The sequence below is a fragment of the Heterodontus francisci genome, chromosome 15, assembly GCF_036365525.1.
Source record: "Heterodontus francisci isolate sHetFra1 chromosome 15, sHetFra1.hap1, whole genome shotgun sequence".
Classification (NCBI taxonomy): Eukaryota; Metazoa; Chordata; class Chondrichthyes; order Heterodontiformes; family Heterodontidae; genus Heterodontus; species Heterodontus francisci.
The window spans coordinates 70,998,004-71,021,909 of record NC_090385.1 but is presented as its reverse complement, the minus strand read 5'-3'; the positions used below and the strand labels follow the sequence as shown (position 1 = coordinate 71,021,909).

Here is a 23,906-nt window from a genome sequence, read left to right as displayed (position 1 = left end):
ATATGCCGATCCAGATCACAGCTGATCTGGCTCTGAGCTTACACTTCTCCATTCCCATGTCGCCTTCATGTATCTTCCTGCATTGTTTTGACTATGATTATTCTGGATCTGGCCAGCAGAACACTATCATCTTCTAGTGATATGTCATTTCTGATAGACCAGTACTGCCATATTGCTCGCTGTCTTTGCTGTATCTTACCAGCCCATTTCTCTATCACTTGATGTGAGACCATCTGTAACTCCTTGTCTTTGCTGGTCTCATCTCTAATTTGACTCAGTTTTGGTGGTGTTACATTCACTAGGTGGTGAATCTTTAAACCTAGATCTTCTATCTTGTCTTTCTCCTGTGACGACAACTGAGATAGGGTATCTGCCAGCACCATTTCGCTTACTGGTTTGTATTTCAGAGTGAAATCGTAACTCTGAAGCCTCAAGAGTCACCTCTGCAGTCTTGCTGATGCTTTACGCAAATTTTTCTTATATCTCTGTCCCAGTGGACAATGATCACTCTCCACTATGAACTTTCACCCATAGAGGAATGTATGGAACTTCTCACATCCATGCACGACTGCCAAAAGCTCACTTTCAATGTTGGCAGATCTGAGGTTAGGGCTTTGGATGCAAATGCTATTGGCTTTCCCTCTTGTACCAGGGCTGCTCCCAGTCCTTTTGTAGAAGCATCTACTTGCAGAGTGATAGGTTTCTTTCTGTAGTCGTATGACAGACTTGGCTGCTTGCATACTACCTCTTGGAGTTTGTTAAAACTCCTGTCATGTGATTCTGACCATTGGCTTCTTCCATCAGCTCTCGCCAGTTTGCTATGTGTTCCAACATATGAGGTATGAATGAGCTCATGTATTGGATCAAGCCAAGGAAGCTTCTTAATTCTCATTTGTCTCTTGGGGCCTCCGTCCCAGAGATGGCTAAGATTCTTTCAGGACTCGGCTTGACTCCATCAGGTGTGCACACCATCCTGAAGAACTGGTATTCTGTTACTTTCACAATGCATTTGTCTGTGTTTAGCTTGATCGCAGCTTTCTTGGTTATCTCCATGGCTTCATGTAGATGGTAATCATGATTTTTCTGTCTGCACCATATATCTGGATATTATCAGCTATGCTGTCTGCTTCCTTACATCCCCTGTATGTCTCGTCAACTTTCTGCTGGAACACATCCTGGCTCACTTTAAGGCCAAAAGGTAGACACCCAACCATCCAAAAGGTGTGTTGAATGTTGTCAACAGCAAAGATTCCTCATCAAGCTTCATGTTTCGGTAGCCATTTCTGGCATCAAGCTTGCTGAAAACTTTTGCCCCTACCAGTGCTAGTATGATCTCTTCTAGTGTTGGAATGGGGTAGTAATTCCTCTTTATGGCTTGATTAAGATCTTTGGAATCCGGGCAAATTCATAGCCGTTCCTTTGGCTTCTCTCTCACAATGATGAAATTTACCCAATCTGTAGGCTCTGTGAATCTGGTGATCACCTTCTTTTCTTCCATCGCTTGGAGCTTTCTTTCAAGTTTTCTGTTGTATGTCCCTCTGATTTGGGTTGTTCCTAGCTGTCAAATCTCAGACCCTCCTTATGCCATTAGCATGGCATTGGTCAGTTTCAGAGCACCTTTCTTTGGATAACCATTTTCTTCCAAATTTTCAGGAAATATCTTCTGGTATAGTCTGAGTGGGATGATATTCTGTGCTCCTGTATCAATCTTCACCTTCAGATTTATCGTTGTGGGCTTATTTCTCACCCCCGTCCTGATCTGAATGGTTTGTGTGAAGTTCTTTTCCCTGGGAACTGCCACATCCAGACCTTTTGTGCAATTGTATGGTTCCCATGTCTATCGTGTTCTCAAACCCATCTTCATTTCCCAGGGTATGGATATTTGATTTCTTTTCCTACTGTTGCTCTGTCTCTGGTGATTCATCTACCACCTTCTTTCTTTGTTCTGCACGTCTTTTCCCAGTGATTGGTCTTTCCACAAGCTCTGCAGATTGATCTATATGCGGGACATTTCCTCCTGTCTGTGAATTCATGTGGTTGTCCACAGCTCCTGCATGTCTTTCTCTCTGTCCGATGTGTATTTTTTGTTTCTGTTTCACTGTATCAACCCTGCTGCCTTTCCTTTGGCTTAACCGAAGGCTTGCTGTTTGGGTAGACAGTGTCTTCATCTGTCTACTTGTGGCTTCATATGCTCTGGTGGTGTTTACAGCTTGCGATATTGTGAGTTTGTCTTCTCCAATTAGCGCTTTTTGTACTTAAGGGTGTACAGAATCTCAAATTAGCTCATCTGTGAGCCTTTCATCTGTGTCCTTAAATTTATAATTTCTAGCTGCATTTTTTAATCTTGTGATGAAATTGTCAATAGGCTTGCCTAATTCCTGTCCGAGGCTTTGGAATTCATATTGGTAGATCCTATGTTTTGAATTTGGCTGAAGATGTGTGCTGAATCTTTCAAAAATTTTGTCTGGGTTTTTGCTGTCCTCTTCACTCAGCTACCAGCTATTAAACCTATTTAATCCTTTATCGCCTGCCCACAGAGCGATATAGCTTAACCTCTTGTTACAACCGACTTCTCAAGTCAAAGCCCCCAATCAAAATATACAATTCTGATTGTGGTGGGAGAACTGCACCGTTGATTCAGTGCTGTCTCTCCACAGATCGCCTAACATATCATTTTAAACTTTCCAAATTAAAGAAAGACGCAGCCAGTTTGTACCATCTATTAACCCCCGAATGAGGCTAATCAAACCAGGTGTCTTTAGATCAACAAATTAACTGTTTAATTAGAAAAACTAAATTCTTAAACACTACTAAGATATAAACAACATTTAAATTAGAAAAAAATAGTGTCTTTGCATATTTATGCTCCTAACAAAGTGAAATCTTCCAATCTGGAATAGTCCAATGTTACTTGACATCCTCACAGCTGTCCGATGGGGGGAGAAAAAAGTTCTTCAATAGTAGAACAGTCTGTAGTCTAATTCAGCAGTTGAATTGATGCTCTTCTTTTCCAGTAATGAATTTCAACAATTACAGTTCAGTAGGTAAAGGAATTGGTTATTTTCTTTAAAGAAATTAATCTGGCTTGATATCAGAATTCTGAGAGTATAATAAATAGGGTTTAAATAAACTGAGAGAGAGCTCTCTTTTCCTTCAGTACATGCTGGCTGACAGTCTGTGTCTCTATTAACTGTCTCTCAAAAAAAAGTTTTTCAACTAGTTTCAAATATCAATCAGCAACAATGTATCTCGTGTCTTTGGTCCTGAGTGGCTGTATACTATGGCAGTGAGAATGCACTCTTTGAATCACTGTCTCGGAGAAGCTGCATCCCAGGACAACGAGAAGGCATTCTTTGACTCAGTCTCTGGAGCTTGTTGCCTTAAAGCAGTACTGCTTCTTTTTCAGCCTTAAAGGCACACGGCATACTTCCCAGAAAAACAAAAAACTACAGGATCATAATACTCTCTTCATTGCTAGTGCCTTTTATAAAACTACTGAATGTGAATATGAACTTTTGTTTAAACTTCTCAAATGCCTCTGCAACATCATCGGCTTCCCAATTCATTATGGGCTGTAGCTGTGCATTCATTGCTGTGCCGGCTGACATTTCATTTTTCGCTTTCGTACAATTCACTCGTTTTTTTTTCTCTCTGGCACTATTTTAGGTTGATTTTTTCTAATCTAATTCAGATTTAAATTCATTTAAAATGTTTTACGCTTACTCACAGACACCTCCTGCCACCATATTATGTCTCCTGATTCCAATTAGTTAGAAATAATCACACTTTAGACTTGGAAAGGCTGGAGCTCTTTGTTTATTCCATTCAGCTTCTATGCTGTCTGTTAAGGACTGTTCAGGGTGGTGTAGTGTTACATGTCACATAACTCTAGTGCGGCAGTGCGATATGGCCCCTTGGAAGAATCTTACACATGACAGTTAGTTTCTAGCTAATTAGTTCCTATCTTTTTATGAAAAATCTAACAATATATAGCACACATACCCTTGGGAGTTTGTCTTTAAGGTCTAGAAAATAGCATGTTCCTGAAGGACTTAAAGACAAGCACTAGCTTAAAATGGTAGGCATCCTCAGAATAAGCTTTGGTGCACATCAGGAAAAATATGTCAGGTTAACCGTAGGGCACAAAACAACTTTGTTTTCTCATGTAGCTGGGGATGTGCTAATGGAGGGAGTCAAACTAAGGAGGGAGGCCTTTTTTGGCACTGACTATGTAGGGCCTCACAGATAGCTGCTCAGGAGTAAGGGCATGAGGTGGTCAGGGTAATGAGTGCAAAATTCTATGATCCCATGGAAGGAAACTAAAGGCCATTTAAAGATTTATGATTTTACCAGGTCAGGCAAGGTAAAAGAAACCAGTCACACCTTCTAGAAATGCACTAAACAATGACCTACTCTTCAAATATGTTAAAGTGCTTGTAATGAAGCAGCACACTGCATTGTGCATTATCAGCCTTCTCCTCAAAATGTTCATTCACTCACATTGAGAAAATGCTCTGTATTGAATGTAATTACACGTACTAGGTTCATGTCATTTTACTAATTTTAGGCTGCATGCTGACAGGTAGGTATTACTGCATGTCCTGATTATAAAAGGTAACATAGCCCATTTTGTTTTCTTTTTTAAGTACCAGACAGATCATAGCAGCCAGCTACAGAAGCTGTTAACCTCAAAGTTTCAACCTGTCACTCCTAGGAGAAGGAACTGCCTCAAATCCTAGGGAAGGTAGCCATTGAGGATGTTAGAAACTTGGAAAAGAGCGCATGCCAATGGCTGACATTCTGCTCCTCTCCCATCTCACTTTACATAACTGACATTAAATTATATCTTGAAACCCGAATGTTATGCCAATTATTGAATGTGACATGAGTTTATGTCCTCAGAAAACTGCCCTAACCGTTCTTACTCCTCTAAATCTGTCAAAGAATTAAGAAAAAGATACCACTGCACCTGGAACTGCCAGAATCTAACAGCATGCTTCCTCACCCACTCTAACTCCTCCATGCTCCAGCTTAAAGATATTCATCCCAGGAGATCTAGTAAGAAGTGCTCTGGATGACACCAAGCACAAAAAAGCTAGAGTAAGTACTAGTGGCACATTAGGAGGAGGACATTGTTGGACTGAGAGTCAGGATATATTGCCTCTCAGTTGACAAGCCTAGGGATTAGGATCTCACAGGTCTTGCTTTCACAAGAACCATCCGATGGACCACAGTCAATAGGCATTGGATCAGACTATATGCTGTAGATAATCACTGGCGGAAGAGGGCCCTTAGCAACATATGGAATACATTGAAGGATGGTTTCACAGCTTTGCAGTCCACTACGGAGCAAGGACAATTAAGAATGGGCAATAATTGCTGGCTTTCCCAGAAGCACCCACATCTCCTGAAAAAAAATGTCACAGCTCCAGGGGCATATAAGGTAGAGGACCCATGACAGTTGCTCTAATAGCATCTGTGTTTCTGCAATGGGTGTTCAGCCTACTGCATTAGAAGCCTGGGTTTTCAGATTGAAGAGGATTGTCTCTTCTAGCTTCAACCCACCTTTGCATTCATAAGAACTCAGTAGGCGGCCCCTCAAGCTTGCTCTGCCATTCAATCAAATCATGGCTGATCTTCAACCACAACTTCACTTTTCCACCCGATTCCCATATCCCTTTATTCCCTTAGAGTCCAAAAATCTATCTATCTCAGCTTTTAATATAATCAGCGATTAAGCAGCTACAAGCCTTTGGGGTAGAGAATTCCAAAGATTCACAACCCTCTGAGTGAAGAAATTTCCCTTCATCTCAGTCTTAAATGGCAGAATTCTTGTCCTGTGATGTTAGTTTTATTACTCCCCTGTTAGAATTAGCAAAAAGGAAATTTCTTCTATATCTAGGGTTTCAATTACAGATAGAACTCTTATAGCTGATGGGCTGTGTCATCAACTGTGAAAACAGAAAAAGCTATTGCTAAGGCTACACGCAGATAAGGGAGGCCCAAGGTATGTGCCTAGACACACAACCTGCTGTGCCTATGAATGGATGAATTTTTCTGTAGTTCAGATTTTTGGTGCATATCCCAGGGGGTTTGGGTCATTCTCAGTATAAAAGTGCAAGGAGGACTTCAGACAGGTGTACTAGAGTAGCTGGGCCATGCCTTCAACCCAACAATTAATGGAGTAATGTAATTCTCAATTATTCCTTATAAACTGCTGCTGAAATACTGTAATGTATTAATTCTCACTTATGCTTAAGTAAAATGTCTAACTATACCAATATGGAGTCAGTTTTAAACTATTGGACTGACAGTCTAAAGGGACTTCAAATTTATTACAGTGTTGCACTCAATTATAATTCTGATACATAAATCAACCTCATTGCTACAGTGTTCAGTTCTTGTCCTAGGATACCACACAGGTATTATGAGCTATGGCTGCAGAGACTAGCTTTGAACTCCCAAAACCCACCAAGAAATTTGTCTTAGCATGATGGACTGCATAAAGTGAAGTTGCCATGGAAACTACTAGGGAAGTGAGCATTCATTTGCATTATGCTGTGGTGCTGGTTGTAAATGAGCTCCATACTGAAGAATGGAATTCTTTCCTGTTGATGTAGATTGTGACATTGAGAAAGGGATCATGTATGGCTAAATGGATGCACAGGAATTCTGTCACTCTTTAGAATTGCAGTGTCCTTCTATGCTGAAGCCTATTGTCTACAGCAAACAATACATACACCACTTGCATTAGGCAAATGTGCACAACTGATTGACAAGAATTACTGATACCCCTGGGACTGAAGGGAATTCAAGGGAGAAGAAAATCGGTTGGATTGCAAAATGGGCAGCAAATCTAATCTTCTGTCGGATGGGTTAGGTAAAAATTACCCTTTGGCTCCTGCATTTTCCAACTGAGCTATACTAACACAATAAACCTATATAGTTCACAGGAAGGACTCCGCAACCTTATTCTTTCTGGTTAGATCGGTATGTGAAACACAGCATTTTGTGTCCTGGCCTTTCTGGCTTCAGGCTATAGAGACAGTTTTTAAACTCTTGTGAACTCAATTTAAATTAAAAACAACACATTGATATAAATCATACCTAAATTGGTTGAATGGAATGGTCTATTGAAGAAACTACATTACAAAAAATCTAATATCATCTAATATTAGGGATGGGCAATAAATGCTGGCCTGGCCAGCGACGCCCACATCCCCATAAACAAACTTTTAAAAATTCTCCGTAGCTGTGTGCTGGAATTAAGTGAACAGGCCTGGGGTTTTCTCTTTTCTTACAATTGTGATATTTGCTAACAAATTAATGTTAAAATAAAAATGATGACCAGCAAGAAAACTTCATGATACAGTACAGAAATTTGACACTGGCTATGAATAAACTGTGAACTAAAACTTTGAAGAAGCATTTCAGGGTTATTTTCTCAAGTTTTAATCCTATACCATCTTGACAGCCATTTTGGGCGGTTACAAGGATATCAAGGATAGCTTGGAGCAGCCTACACTGTTTCCGTTAGTGATATCTAAATTAGATCACTTCAAGCAAAGAACCCACTGTGATGATAATACTGCACAAGTAGCTCACAATGTCAGCCTGATTTGCCTTTCATTTCTTTTTGTCTGCAACCATGAACACAGATAAGATGCAAAACTGTCAAGCTAATTATTAAATATAATTCTAGAAATAGTCACACAAGCAAAATGCTAAGATAATGTCATATTGTAACAGCAAAGTTCAACATACTTGTATATCATCTGTCATGCTTCATATGTCACCCTGACTTTGTCTTATCTGCTGGTTCAGATCAAGACAATAAAACCTGTTTCATCTCTATTGCTGCACGGATGTACTCTGTTCACTAATTCTTGAGTGCCTTTGGGCTGAATTGTCCCATGCCCGTGGAGACAGGTTTGGAGGCGGGGGCCAGAAAAATAGGGGGAGAACACATCAAGATGTCTCCCTGATGCATTTCCACCTCCAGGACAGCTTTCCAGGGTGGGTCAGGAAGAAAGATGGCAGCCTACTCCAAAGGGGGAAAGACAGCCAATTATGCCCCATAAGGGCCCAATTAGGGGCTATTTTCCAGTGGAGATGGATTTTCCCACAGTTAGAGTGATCCCCGCTATGTGCAGAGTCCACTAGCTCGCTAGAGGTGGCCTCCCAGTGGAAGACCGTGTGGGGCGGAGCCATCGATACCTCCTGGAAAATCCATTCCTCTCCCCTCCTGGAGCAGTGGAGATCAGTGGGCCAGTTAGAAGGCTAGAGTCACCCTCATGGCACCTCTCCTGATGGGGCTGCTGGCTGCCCACCGCCTCGGGCTCTCCGATTAGACCCCCTCTAATTAGACAGGGCTCTTGAAGGCTCCCTGCTAATTAGCCACCTCTGGGAAGATTGCGCAGGTGGGTGGACTCGAAAAACATTGAGGTCAGGACCCACATAAGGCCCCGACGTCGGCTGTAAAGTTCAGCCCATTGTCTCAGCAGAGCTGAACTCCAGCAATGGATGCCGAATATATTTTAGTTAAAAATCTTTTATTAAAAAGAAACATTGTTGGCTTACAATCTAATTCTTGTTGTCAGCGCTTCTTTCACAAGCAAAACTGTGGGAAATGTATTGGGTTGATATTCTGAAGGCTGACCCCAAAAAGATATAGCACAGAGGGAAAAATTAGGATTGAATTCAGAAACTGATTGAGTGCAAGCAATTGGTAACAAGTCATGCCTACCCAAATTAAAAGTTTCCTAGAATTCCTTATTATAAAGCATCATGAGTGCATAGTACAAGTTTTTGTGAAGGCATCAAGATGTTGTTATTGTAATGCAAATGATAAAATTACATGAATACAATTTAAGACAAATATTGGTGATTAACATCTGTGCATTACTGAATACTGCCTACTGAATACATTGACAGGAGTACCAATATCTACTCAAATCTACTTTTCTGTTAAAATTAACCACGTGTATAAGGGTTAGGAGTGGGGATGAGGTGGGGTGCGAAGGAGCACAGAGTACATTCCCTGAAACTGAATTCTCCATTCTAATTTCTCCTTTTGCATCTATGCAAATCCATGGAAGGATTGATTGCAGGATTGGTTAATCGTGGTGAATAGTGATTACTGAGATTACAGTCATTTAAAAAAGCTGGAAAGTAAACAGGTCAGTGCACTACTTTAAGCTGTTATGCAACACATCTATCACAACATGGTGTGTTTCAACAACCGAAAAGCTAATCACGCTATTTAATGTTTAATCACAGTAATTCCAAGCTGTTACATTGTTAATGCATTGTTATTTGTTTGCTTATTTTATTTGGCAATTAATAAAGACTGGTCATTCCAAATTACCTGGGGTAATTTTTCATCCCAACATAAATTCATCTTTTTCTTCTTACCAAAATTGATTATTTCCAGGAAAGAAAAGAAAGCTAAATAGATGGAATCTACATCAATAACATCTCGATTTTCTCAGGAACAGTGTTTTAAAAAAGACATTAATACATTAAAATAACATTTTCATTCCTTTCTAATAAGAAATTGCATTTGTTGCAATTGACAAAGGGAACATTTTAAGGGAAAAATACAAGTGTTAGCATTTTCAACAGAAAGTGCTCCCCAAGTCAATCTGAATTTGTGACGATTACCGGCGAGGTCACAAATAGAAAATTGTGTGTGGGGCCACATAAAACATGAGTTTCTACTCACTTACACCCAATTTTTAGTGGATTTGAAGCAGGCGGATGTGGAAAATTGGTCAGGAGATACCTCTGCTGGTTCCCTACTGATGGTTGAACTGCTCAGATTTTCTGCAAAAAATTATGACAACAGGCTGGATTTTAAAGCCGCTCTGACGCCAGGAATGGTGGTGGGGGTGGGGGGGGGGGGTGGTGCAATGAAGATAGGAACGGAGGAGGCCTGCCACTGACCCCGAAGCAGCAGGCCCCGTACTGATCTCGGTGGTAGCAGCGAGGTCTTGTGGCGGCCGCCCCGCCACTCGACGACAGGACCACGATTTCCATATGTAAATTAATTTACATACCTGATTTATTGCCGGTCCTGTTGCCTCCTTAATTGCCGCACCGATCTTCATTCGGGCGGCCGGCAATGCCGCGCCTTCAAATCCCCATTCGGGAAAATGTGCCATGACACCTGTGGGGAATGGGGAGGAGGATTGTTTCTCTGTGCAGGATGTGGGGAATGGGGTCAAACTCCTCGGATTGGTTGGAGGGGTTGATGGGAAGGGATAAAGGACAAAGGGTCAGAACTTTGGCCCAGGGGGGAAAAGGTCATTCAATGATGGTTGGTATTCTGGGGGGTGGAGGGAAAGGGCAGAAATGAAGTTTAATGCCATTTGGGGGGTGGGGGGAGGGGGGCGGGGAGAGGGCATGGGAAGGCTTTTCAACTAATTTTTAAAAATTTACATTAACAGGCCCTCTAAATATTTAACATGTCATTTGGGGCTCTAAGCCCGTTAAAAATGGCGCCAGATGCCGTTGCCGGGGATGGCTCGCACGTCCCGTCCACGCCATCGAGAGTAGAGGTGGGGGATGGGAGGTACCCCAGACATGGTAATGAGCCACCGCATTTGGTATCACGCTGTTCTGCGACGTGGGCCCTCTGTATGTGGGCCGCAAAGTTTTACACCCGTCACCTACTTCGGCGGCGGGCTTTCAAAATGCAGCCCAACATAAAGTATTTCCAGCCCTGTGCGCAGGCATATTCAATGTGGATGGTAATGGTGGAATGAATTTATGAGGAAGAAATTGGGCTCTGTTTCTAAGCCTCCTGATCCTCAGAATGACGTCCAAGATGGACCTGCACACCTCCGATGTGCGGGACACCATCTTGATAAAGGGGTTTGCAAGTGTACACCAAATGACCACCGGCAGCATGCCAAGCAGGTAGATAATGATGTCAATCAGTGTGCAATGCTGATTTGACACCAGCACTGCCATTTATGAGCACCACACTCTAACCTATGTCATGTCTTAACCTCACAGCTGAAAACAACATTAAATGGCTTGAAGGACCACCCCACCAGCACTTTTTAAAGGGATATTGAACTACTTACTGTATAGTTGTTAAATTATTTCTTCTGACAGCTGGTGCAATTGCAATGTGTTTGTTGGAGCTTTCCTATACTCGCCTAAAGCTTCAGTAGTCTAGAGGCAATAGACTGACTGTGCTGTAGCACTTTATTTTCATTTAAAAGCCATGCTGAAATAAGTTGCTTCCAGCCTGGTAGGCCTTCCCCTTGGAATTAAGCATGGCTGGAAGAATGAAAAGAGGCCACACAAAGAAGGACAAGCAGCTAGAAGAGGAAAGAAGAGGAGGGGAGAAGTGCTCTTAGGAGGAGGTCAAATGCACCAAGGTCTTTATAGAGCAAGGTTGTCCAACCTTTTCACATGGGGGGAGCACGTTACATTTTTTGTCATACATCGGGGGCAGGTGAGACTATTTCAGAAGGATCAAGGCATTAAAAATGTATCTTACTATTAATCAAAACAACAACAAATGTACATTTTTGTGAAGAAGCATTAAATGAGAAGACTAATTTATTGACTTACTTTCTCTTCACTATGTTGGGCATTGATTTAGTGAGATACCTGGCACTTTTTTGTTTTCACAAGTAGTCAATGTTTGCCCACACACTTGTAGTGATGTGGAGTATTCTGGATAGATGTCATTCTGTCAGAAGTGATCTTGATCACTATCTTGCCCTCTCTCTGTCTCTGTCTCTCTCTCTCCCTGTTCCCCCCTCTCTGTGTTCCCCCTTTCTGTATTTCCCCCTCTCTGTGTTGTTCCCCACTCTCTGTGTTGTTCTCCCCTCTCTGTGTTGTCCTCGCTTTCATTGACCCCCCTTTCTCCCTCTGTCTCCTTCTCTCCCTCTCTCTTTCTGTTCACCCCTCTCTCTCTTTCTCTGTGTTCCCTTCTCTCTCTCTCTGTCCCCCTTTCTCTCTTTCTCTGTCCCCCTTTCTCTCTCTCTCTGTCCCCCCCTATCTCTGTCTGTCCCCCTTTCTCTCTCAGCCCCCTCTCTCTCTCTGACAGTTGTAGAGAGCGGGAACACTCAGCAATGGTCGGTCAGTTTTTTTTTAAAAGCATCGCGCTCTCAGTTTCACAGCTGACAGCTGCTGACATCGGGAACAGCTGTTTCCCAATTTCAGACAGGCTCGTGGTTTTCCGACGTGTTCTGACTTTTTTTGCAAAACCCTAAAACTGTCCAAAGTTGGGAAACGACTGTTCCCAATGTCAGCAGCTGTCAGCTGTGAATCTCAACACGATGTTTTTAAAAAGCCGATATGCAAGAAGAAGACAAAGGTGATTACTCATCTCCAGTCACGGACAGCTGGCGAGGATGAGGAATGGCCTGGGTACAGTGTACATCCGCGGGTTGGTTGGGAACCTTTGGTAGGCTGGATCCTGGCCCCTGGGCAGTATGTTGGATAGCCCTGTTATAGAACAATTCTCTTCCCTCAGCTTCAGCGATCACCAATGTTTGAGATGTCTTTACTTCATTAAAGAAGCCCTGAGTGAAATTTGCCACCTGCTGCAACAACAACCGCAGCCTCAAAGCAGGGCAAAGACTGCATTGCCTATGGCTGTTCAGGTTACCATGGTGCTTAACTTGTATGCATCTGGCTTCTTCCAGGCTGCTGCTAGAGATAGAAGCAATATCTCGCAGTTTGCAGTATGCTGCTGCATAAGGGACATAGTGAGGCTGTCTATACACAGGGATACAGTTTCATCTCATCCCTATTACCTAAGACATGCAGACAAAGTAAGCACAAGGGTGTGCAGAGATTGCAGGCTTCCCCATGATGCACGGTGCCATTGACTGCATTCACATTGCCTTACACTTGTCTCATGTCAACATAACCATTTTCATGAACTGAAAGGGATTCCACTTTCTCAATATTCAGTTGGTGTGTGACCACAGGCAGCTCATCATGCAAGTGAACATCTGTTATCCTTCAGTAGTCACGATTCCTTTATTCTGTGGAAATCCTCTGTGCCAGCTGCATTTACCAACCCACAGAAAATCACAGTTACTGGTTGACAAGGGTTATCCATTTAAAACATTGCTCATGACTCCAGTCTGGAACCAATGAACAAGTGCAGAGCAGGCATACAATGAGAGCCATGTTGCCAAAAGGAACATTATAGCGGTCACCATCAACATCCTCAAGCAACAGTTCCACTGCCTAGAGAAGTCCTGCTATACTTGGCTGAACAGGTTTCAAGATTTCTGGTAGTATGCTGCATGCTGCACAATCTGGTCATCATGCTGGAACTGCCCTTGCCACCCGCTATCAGGTGAGAAACTGAGGAGCACGAGCGGAAGGAAAAAGAGGAGAAGGAGGAGGAGGAAATGCAACATGGAGAGGAAGAGAGGAACAGGAAGAGGAAGGGAGCCTACATCATTGACAGTCCCTTCCTGCCCAGACTCGACATGATCAAATCATTTATGAGATGCAAGTAACCTAAGCCACACCTCTCAATTTACCACTGTCCCACACTCTTTACCTTTCCTCCATCACTATCATCTTGTCCTCTTTCCAACAACACAAAAATAAAAACCATCAGAAAATGCACATTGCTATCCAAATTTATAAATTCAATTATGATGTAATGCAGACAAAAATAACCCTTATGCATTCCCTTCCATGAGCCTTTATGTTTCCTGATGCTCCTATGAGGTGCATCCCCAGTGGCTGCAGCATGCCGGTGGGAGGCTGCTGACTTCTAACTGAGGAGACCACAGATGGCATTGGAGGGTGAAATCGAGCAGCTTTAGGCCTGGTAAAACAGGCTTCAGAATTCACCAACTTGGCCTGGGCCAGCTGGCTGACAGGGGTGGTAGGGATAAGAGCACAAATGTTGTCACCCTCAGAGAGAAAAGCAGGTTCAGGCTTAATGGAGCCACTGCATTCACCTGGGGCAGCATCTCAACAATCATGCTTCTCCGTTGGAGAATAATTGTTGGACTGCTGTGACATCCTAGAAGTCCCTTTGAACCAGAGCCATGTTGGCAACAACCTACAGTCTGAGCTTCCACTGCAGCACTCAGACTTTTGATGGAAGCTGTTTGTGCTGCTGTGGAAGCTGTGACATCAGCCTTCAGACGTCGCATCATAGTGTAGTCCACTGGCCTGCAAATGGAGATGACTACTGGCTCCATGCTGCAAAGGATGGGCGCCAAGGTCTGTGCAAAGTCCTGTGCCAAGTTGGTGCTGGACTCCTCCATGCTCTTTGCCATTATGCACAGACTTTCTGGCAGGCTTTCTAGTACAGTGTAGACTGGCCCATCAAAGCCCTCAACTGTGTGCGACCTCACCCTCCAGTGAGCTAGCACCTGCACTATCCTTTCCCCCACCCTAGCTCCTGAGCACCTGTGTTGGGTGTCTCACTATGTGTAGATCCATCTTCTCCCCTAGCCTCTAAAACATGTGCAGCTTCAGTATCTAAGCTGGCTGTTGCGAGTGTAAGATCAAGTTACAGTGTCTTTTCATCTTCACTTTCTTCTTCCTCTTCCTCCTCTGACTGGGAAGACTCCAGTGGGTTGGGTTGTTGTGAGGGAAGAGAAGAGAGTAAGAAGTGTGTGATTACACCATCTTCAGCTTCTATGTCAGAAGAGATTTGGGGATGAGGGAGAAGTGGGATTAGAGATGAAGGATTAGGTGCAGATCACCTAATCATTGATCGCTTCAGCCCCGCAAGTGGTCACAGCCTCATCAATGCCCCTTCCCATGATGGTGAACCAGGCGGTTAAAGCATGCATGCAGGCATGCCTACCCTCTTCCAGATTTTTGCTGCTGCCTCCTATTATGCGCCATCTTCTTCTGCAAAAAATTAGGAAGTGTGTCAATGAATGTTGTGCAATATGTATGGTTGTCATGGTTGAATAGCTGCCAGTATGTGCGAGCTGTGAATTGTGGGTGCGAGGTTTTCACAGTGCTGAATAGGTGAGGGTGAGGTGAAGAACATGAATGGTATGGTTGAGTTGTGATTGATATTGTTGGTAGGTGTGTCATGGGCGTTTAATGAATTGAGCAGTGGATGAGGCTAGTGTTACAGTTGATAGTATGTGCCATTTGACGATGAACTAGCATCTGACAACTTGTGTGAGATCATTTAACTTCTTCCTGCATTGCAGCCATATTCTTGGAGTAATGCTCCTGGCATTGACCTCCATCATGACATCTTCCCATTGCCTCCTTAGCATCTGTCTGGAGGGCTTCTTAAACCCTGCGGATACAGGATATCCCTCCTTCTGTCTACCTCTTCCACCAAGACCTCGCAGTGCCCGAATACCTTGGTACATGCTATATGACATGTTCAGCCACTGCTTAAAGCATCAGAGCACAGACTGAGTTTTCAAATAAAAACAAGAAATGCTGGAACCACTCAGCAGGTCTGGCAGCATCTGTGAAAAGAGAAGCAGAGTTAACGTTTCAGGTCAGTGACCCTTCTTCAGAACTGACAAATATTAGAAAAGTCACAGGTTATAAGCAAGTGAGGTGGGGGTGGGGCAAGAGATAACAAAGGAGAAGGTGTAGATTGGACAAGGCCACATAGCTGACCAAAAGGTCATGGAGCAAAGGCAAAAAATATGTTAATGGTGTGTTGAAAGACAAAGCATTAGTACAGATTAGGTGTTAACGGACTGAATATTGAACAGCAGTAAGTGCAAACCTGAAAAAAAAACAGTGGGTAAGCAAACTGAACAAACGAAGATGAAATGAAATAAATGCAAAAAAAGGATTGCAAAAATTTTAAAAAGAAAAAAAGAAAAAATAACTAAAAATGAAAGTAAAATGGGGGGCTGTCATGCTCTGAAATTCTTGAACTCAATGTTCAGTCCAGCAGGCTGTAGTGTGCCGAATCAATAGATGAGATGATGTTCCTCGAGCTTGCGTTGACGTTCACTGGAACACTGCAGCAGGAGCAGGCTGACACAATGGGTCTGCCGGGACAGTCCTATTTGTGGATTTTGGGAAGGAGGTAGAAGTGGGCTGTCTGTGGTTGCGGAACTATGAGGTTGGAAGCTGTAGAGGGAAGATCTCCAGAGGAGATGAGGTCAATGACAGTCCTTTGGACGGTGGCTTGATGTTCGGTGGTGGGGTCATGGTCCAGAGGGAGGTAGGAAGAAGTGTCCGTGAGTTGGCATTGACCTTTTGCAAGGTAGAGGTCGGTACGCCAGACAACAACAGCACCACCCTTGTCTGCAGGTTTGATGACCATGTCGGGGTTAGACCTGAGAGAACAGAGTGCCTCAAGTTCAAAGGGGGAAAGGTTAGAGTGAGTGAGGGGGGCAGAGAAATTGAGATGACCAATGTCTCACCGACAGTTTTCAATGAAGAGATCAAGTGCGGGTAAGAGGCCAGGGGGAGGGGTCCAGGTAGAGGGAGAATGCTGGAGGCGGGTGAATGGGTCTGATGGTCGGGGGGAGGACTCCTGGTCAAAGAAGTGAGCCCGGAGGCGGAGGCGATGGAAGAAGAGCTCAACGTCATGCTGAGCGTCTAGGGAAATGGATCTTGATAAGCAAGTACATGTTATCCCACTGCTTGAAGTGCCTTGGGCCACACATCTCATGGATCCTGCTTTTAAAAGGCACAGTGGTGCAGTGGTTAGCACCGCAGCCTCACAGCACCAGCGACCCGGGTTCGGTTCTGGATACTGCCTGTGCGGAGTTTGCAAGTTCTCCCTGTGGCCGCGTGGGTTTCCGCCGGGTGCTTCGGTTTCCTCCCACAGCCAAAGACTTGCAGATTGATCGGTAAATTGGCCATTGTAAATTGCCCCTAGTGTAGGTAGGTGGTAGGAGAATTGAGGGAAGTTGGGGATGTGGTAGGGGACATGGGATTAATGTAGAATTAGGATAAATGGGTGGTTGATGGTTGGCACAGACTCAGTGGGCCGAAGGGCCTGTTTCAGTGCTGTATCTCTCTATGACTCTATGACTCTATGAGGTGGGGGCGTAAGGGGATAAAAATGAGACCTTTGCTGAGTACAGAACGTTCAGCATCAGAGAGGGGGGGAGGTCAGAGGGTATAGTGAATACACGGCAAGGGGTCAGATCAGAAGGGGTGGGGTCAGAGGGAAGTGGAGCGGAAGGAGGATCTGGAGGGGCATTAGCCCCCATCAGCTGCTGGAGCTTGCGTTCCTTAACACCTGAAGGGAAGAAAAAAAGTTTCTTGTTAATGCGTCGAATGAGACAAAAGATTAAATGAAACTGCGGAGTAGAACAGCTTTGAGATAAGGTGAGGCAGTGCTGCTGGAGAGAGGGGTCCAGTGTGTGCATGTGGCGGAGCATAGCACTGAGTGTGGATCTCAGGATGCGGCAAGAGTAGCAGTCCGAGGAATGTTGTATTTCTCGGAGACACCTGTGATCCTGGGTGGATTCAAAGCATGATGGGTGAAACTGCAATTGGAATCCACGTGGAATAAGTTGGAGCCGGAGACAGTCACTGAGGAAGGAGATGTGGCTGTGAAAACCAGTTTTGGTAGACACCTTATCAAACGCCAGGAGGGAACCTGTAAGGACTCCATTCCATTCTCCCAGTTTCTCCGTCTCCAACGCATCTGCTCTGATGATGCTACCTTCCATGACGGTGCTTCTGATTTGACCTCCTTTTTCCTCAACCGAGGATTTCCCCCCACTGTAGTTGACAGGGCCCGCAACCGTGTCCGTCCCATTTCCTGCACCTCTACCCTCACCCATTCCCCTCCCTCCCAGAACCGTGACAGGGTTTCCCTTGTCCTCACTTTCCACCCCATCAGCCTCCATATCCAAACGGTCATAGAACATCCTCCGCCATTTCTGCCACCTCCAGCGTGATGCCACTACCAGTCGCATCTTCCCCTCCCTTCCCCTGTCAGCATTCCGAAGGGATCGTTCCCTCTGCGACACCCTAGTCCACTTTTCCATTACCCCCACCACCTCGTCCCCGTCCCATGGCACCTTCCCTTGCAATTGCAGGAAGTGTAATACCTGCCCATTTACCTGCTCTCTCCTCACCATCCCAGGCCCCAAACACTCCTTTCAGGTGAAGCAGCGATGTACTTGTACTTCTTTCAATGTGGTATATTGTATTCACTGCTCACAATGTGGTCTCCTCTACATTGGGGAGACCAAGCGCAGACTGGGTGACCGCTTTGCAGAACATCTCCGCTCAGTCCGCAAGCAGGACCCTGAGCTTCCGGTTGCTTGTCATTTCAACACTCCCCCCTGCTCTCATGCTCACATCTCTGTCCTGGGATTGCTGCAGTGTTCCAGTGAACATCAATGCAAGCTCGAGGAACAGCATCTCATCTACCGATTAGGCACACTACAGCCTGCCGGACTGAACATTGAGTTCAATAATTTCAGAGCATGACAGCCCCCCATTTTACTTTCATTTTTAATTATTTTTTCTTTTTTTCTTTTTTACATTTTTTACAATCTTTTTTTTGCATTTATTTCATTTCATCTTAGTTTGTTCAGTTTGCTTACCCACTGTTTTTTTTCAGGTTTGCACTTGCTGCTGTTCAATATTCAGTCGTTAACACCTAATCTGTACTAATGCTTTGTCATTCAACACGCCATTAACATATTGTTTGCCTTTGCTCCATGACCTTTTGGTCAGCTATGTGGCCTTGTCCAATCTACACCTTCTCCTTTGTTATCTCTTGCCCCACCCCCACCTCACTTGCTTATAACCTGTGACTTTTCTAATATTTGTCAGTTCTGAAGAAGGGTCACTGACCTGAAACGTTAACTCTGCTTCTCTTTTCACAGATGCTGCCAGACCTGCTGAGTGGTTCTAGCATTTCTTGTTTTTATTTCAGATTTCCAGCATCCGCAGTATTTTGCTTTTATCTGAGTTTTCAAATGACTCCCATTTATTCTGGAAACCACAATTCACTTCCCCTTTAAGAGGTGCAGGCTGCCTTTAAGTAAACGAAAAGAAAGAAAAAGTTGTATTTTTATAGAGCTTTTCATGATCACCGGATGTCTCAAAGCACTTTACAGCCAATGAAGTACTTTTTGAAATGTAGTGTCTCGGACTTGTATTATTTTTCTCCTTGGATTAAAACAGTGTGCCTTTAAGACTCTGTTAAAAACAATGCACCTTTAAGACAGAGAGAAGTTTTGGATTTCTGGGGACAGTGTGTCATAGCTGCATTTTGTTACCTAGGCAACAGAAAGAGAGTGAGTTCACATGGTATAATGTTTTGATTTGTGTGTAAAACTGGCAAAAACCAGTCTGAACCAGACTCACCAGCGAAGTGTACTGAAGAGAAAAGAGCTGCCCATTCTCTCTCAGCAGAAATTCTACAAGGAGCTTCTGGCCAAATTAATTGCCTAAAGAGGAAATAGCACTTTCAAGAGATCGTTTATATTACTGAAGGTAGTAAAAACTCATTTTCTTTACTTCCAACACAGAAAATATTTGCTTCAAGATTGACTCTCTCTTGACTGATTGTATTTTTCTGGAATTCGCCAGTGTTTGATGCCTGCTGCAGCCGAAGAGTTTGAATGCCTATCAAAACAGACTGCTTCATCAAATCCAAGTGAAGACTTCAAGTAGCATCCATCAGGAACATAACCCACAAAGACTTATTTATTTATTCTTCAGAAACAGCTTTTTGAAAAAAAACCACCACTTTTAAAACCCATTAACCGTGATTTTTGAATGTATGTGTGTGAATCAGGAGTTAGATTAAAAAAAGAAGTTATAAGGTTTTTAGACATCGGTTTATCTTAATAGTGCTTCAGATTTAGTTTTCATAAATAGTTAATTTGTTCTTGTCTAAAGATACCTCGTTTGGTCTGTTTTATTCCGAGGGTTACTAGAGTGTTTAATTTGGCTGTTTTCTGGTTGGGTGGAAAACTTTAAATAATATGCTGTGGCCTGTGGAGTGATGGGATTGAATTGACAGTGTGTTGCTACTACCAAGGTCGTAAAAGTAGTCATTGTTGTAATGTAGGGAATGCAGCAGCCAGGACACCAAGGGGATAACTCCCCTGCATTTCTTTAAAATAGAGCCATGGGATCTTTTACATCCACCTGAGAGAGCAGACAGGGCCTCAGTTTAACGTCTCATCCAAACGACAGCACCTCCAACAATGCAACACTTTATCAATACTGCACTGGAATGTCAGCCTAGATTATTGCTCTCAACTCACAAGCCACAACCTTCTGTTTTAGAGGTGAGAGTGTTTCCAATTGAGCCACAGTAGAGCCAGCCATTCATGATATTGGGTCCCCGCTGATGCTTGCAGCTAGTGAACCCCACGGGCAGTGTTGGCGGCGTGCAGAAAGTGTGTAAAGCAGCAGGCAGCTGGAATTTACCCTGCTGCCTGCAACACAATGAACGGACATGGGTTAATCGCATACCATGAACCCCGCGCCCATTTTTGGGGTTAGTCACTATGTCTCCTACTGTTTGTACTGGAAAAGGTCATAGTTCAAAAGCTATAACACACCATTTTAATCACACAAAATTAGTTTGTTCGTTAAGTTACATTTCAGGGACCTCTGGCATAAGCTCAATGACCACATTGACATTATAACAAATGAATCACAAAGTTAGGAATTGACTATACCTCCAGACTATGTCCATTGATTCCGTGATATGCACTCTGATAATAGCATTGCTTTCAAAGAAGTAAATCTTTGAATTGATGCACTATAAACTTCAAAAATACATTTTATGCAATTACTAATGAAGTTACTGGCTTGAGTTTTTCTGTTTGTCTTGTGTCAGATATAATACCAGTCTTTATGTTAGGGTGCCAGTTTGTGGTGGTCAATGAAGCGTTATATTTTGGGAGGGATAATTTTTTTTCTTGCTTTTATTTGTTAACAAAGCACCATAATTTTGGGAAATTTTGGAAATTCTGTTTTTTATATTGAGTTTAGACTTCTACAAGATGTGGTTGGTATTTTGTTATGTGCTTGGTCCTTTATCATATATTCATAATTAATAACCTCGGGTTTAACAGGTTTTTTTGGTGCTGTGTTTCTGTTTATTAGGGATTGTTGTAATGTCCGTTAAAGTAGGAATTGCTTTGATGTGAAAGTGCCTTTACGTTGAATGCGTCATAGGAAGGAAAAGACCTCCAGTGCACATTCTGTTATATGTTCAGCCATTGCACAAAGTTTCAGAGCGTAGATCCACTTTTCAAATGACTCTCACCACTTCTTGCAGCCACAATGCACCTCCCTCTTTAAGAGGTGCAGGTTGCCTTTCAGTCGCACTAGCCACTTGTGATATCGAATCCCTGGCTGATGCTTGCAGTCAATAAATATTGTGCCTGGTTCTGGGTGTATGTTACAATCATGTACAACAGCAGTCAGCACCAATTTACTGTGCTGCCTGCCACAACATGAGTAGGCATAGGTTAATTGCTTCTCACGATCCCCACACTCATTTTCGATGTTTAGCCAATTTCTCCCCACCCACCCCCCCACCCCCCCATATGCCTTTGACTATTACCACCATGGCTATGCTAGATGCAAGGAACCAAAATTTATTTCCAGGCTCAGCTTAATTAACAATGGACTGAATTTACAGTCTGGCTGCCTTGCAAAAACGGGACAGTAACACCTTAAAATGGTGGGCATTGATCTATTGCCCATGTCTCTGTGGCTGCTGTAATGATGATTAGTACTTATTGCTGTGCAGCTGGGGTAGCCCACAGAGTCAGGCAGTAGATCCATTTAAAATGGAAACTGGAGTTCTATGACATTAATAGAACCCCAATTGCTGTTTCAGAACTGAACAGAGTGCAAGGAACAAATTCATGAAGGACAAGTCAGATAATATCCTATATCTGAAATGGTGCCCTCCCACCAACTTCCTTTCAATTGCACATAGACAACAATCGTCCTTACCTAGAATTATACAAGGAAGAATGCGTGCAAAGGCTGTGGTTCAACAGGAAGACTGTGACAAAGGTGTGTTACATTGTATATGCTAACCAGCAGCCACATTTCAGGGCAAGCATGGCATTACCAGTGGCTGTCAGGTTCATTTTAGCTCTTAACAATTTTGAATCCAAGGTACCATCGAGGACATCTGCAATATCCATGAATCTTCAGTACAAGATACATTAAGCAAATAACTAATGTGTTGTTTGCAAGAGCAAGAAACTTCATTACTTTCCCCATTGACAATTGTCAACAGGAGGAGAGAGCCCATGGCAGGATTTTCTCAATTTCAGGGATCATTGATTGCACACATAGTGTTACATGCTCCTGTACACAATTGTCGTTCATTTGTAAATTGCAAGAGCTGCCATTCTGTTAATCTGCATGCTGTCTATGATGCTTCGCACAGGATTATGTGTGTCAATGTCCACTTCCCTGGTAGTGGCAATGATGGCTTTATTTTAAATCTTGTCCCAATTATTTGATTTGGAAAGAAAAGTGCCATGTGGTGTGTGACTAATGAACTCTAGAACCTAATCTAGTGCTTCGACAAGCCCCCTCATTAGCAGGGGGATGTAAGATTGCTGGCTACTGTTTGACTACAGCCAATGCTTAACACAGAGGTGCCACTTAATCTCTGTGAGCAGCAGCCTGAGATGGCCCAGCCGCAGGATGCTGAGAGTAGCATGGCCCTGCCCACTTTCTTGCAAATGTGCAGTCATTGGAAGGAGGTAGCTGAAAGGTTCATTTGTTTTGTCATCCAAAAAGGGAGTTACATCATCCAGGTCCACTCGAAGTCTGCCCCTGCTGCTGTCCACCATTTCACTGTATGCAGTGATCTTCATGATGGCAGAGCTGACAGCAGCAAGTATATTGTTAAAGCCTCTATCCATGGACTGTACTACGAAAAGGAAACACTCAGTGTCTGAGCATTCACAATAGAGCCTATGATGGGGTGAGACCTGGTGGGGTGGGGGTAAGGTACATTTGTATGGTTTGCAGTTCTTTTAAGTTGTTAATTATTGTTGCTTAAGAAATGTTCTTTATCATAGAATACAATAATCTAGATGCAGTATGAGCAGAAATAGGTTACAAGCTTAGACTATCCTTTCACCAGTCATTCCTCTGATACTTCATTAAGCACATGCCTGCTTTTCACCATCACTGTCAACACAAATTGTATTCCATAACATAACAATCCTAAATACCTTAAAGTAGAATAATGAAAATGAGTGACTCATACAATTTTATTTTCTTTTGCAAACTGATAACTGAACATTGTTGAGTTTATAAATTGGAGATAAGATATATCTGTAGTTCTCAATGCATCATTACACTGGACTATTCATAAACTGCATTCATTTTCATGTAAGTGCTTTTTATTTAGTAACATGTTCTTTGAATACAGTAATCTCAACAATCACTGATTTTGACATGCTGAAACCTGCATTTATTTCCCTTTACCCTACTTCTGCAATTAAGTTTTTGAAATACACTGGAAAAGATGTGCCTCATCTGATGGATATGCAGCAAGCTTGTTCTGCTCCTTTATCAGATTCCTCCCAATCTGTATTAGTCGTCAAATTTTCCAAACACTTTTCACAAGCTCTCATCCATCATTGCAATAATGCCATCTGAAAAAGATTCTCAGGCAACTGTGACCTTCTCTGAGCACTGGGAATGATTAAAAGACAGAAATAAATCGCCTCCCTCGATGTAATTGGAGGGGTTACTCAGAGAAATTATCATTTTGAAGGTAGAAATGCTTCAAATGGTGATGTCAAGATTCAGTACTATTTTACGGAATATGAACCATATTAATGGAAAATAAATTTACAGCAAAGAACAAACACTTCACACAGTCAGAAATATGGAGTTTAAATCGAAATGATTTGGCATGTACAAATGAGTAAAATAAAAGGACTTAGAATAAGAGGTGGCATCATGCAGTAGAAAATTGGCAATCTATAGGA

At 43.0% G+C, this 23,906-nt stretch overlaps 1 long non-coding RNA gene across 2 annotated transcripts in view; it reads left to right on the top strand.

The window, feature by feature from the left end:
- Positions 1-23,906, top strand: part of LOC137377927 (uncharacterized) — a 115,069-nt gene that overhangs the window by 90,160 nt on the left and 1,003 nt on the right. The gene's annotated exons all lie outside the window — the stretch shown is intronic.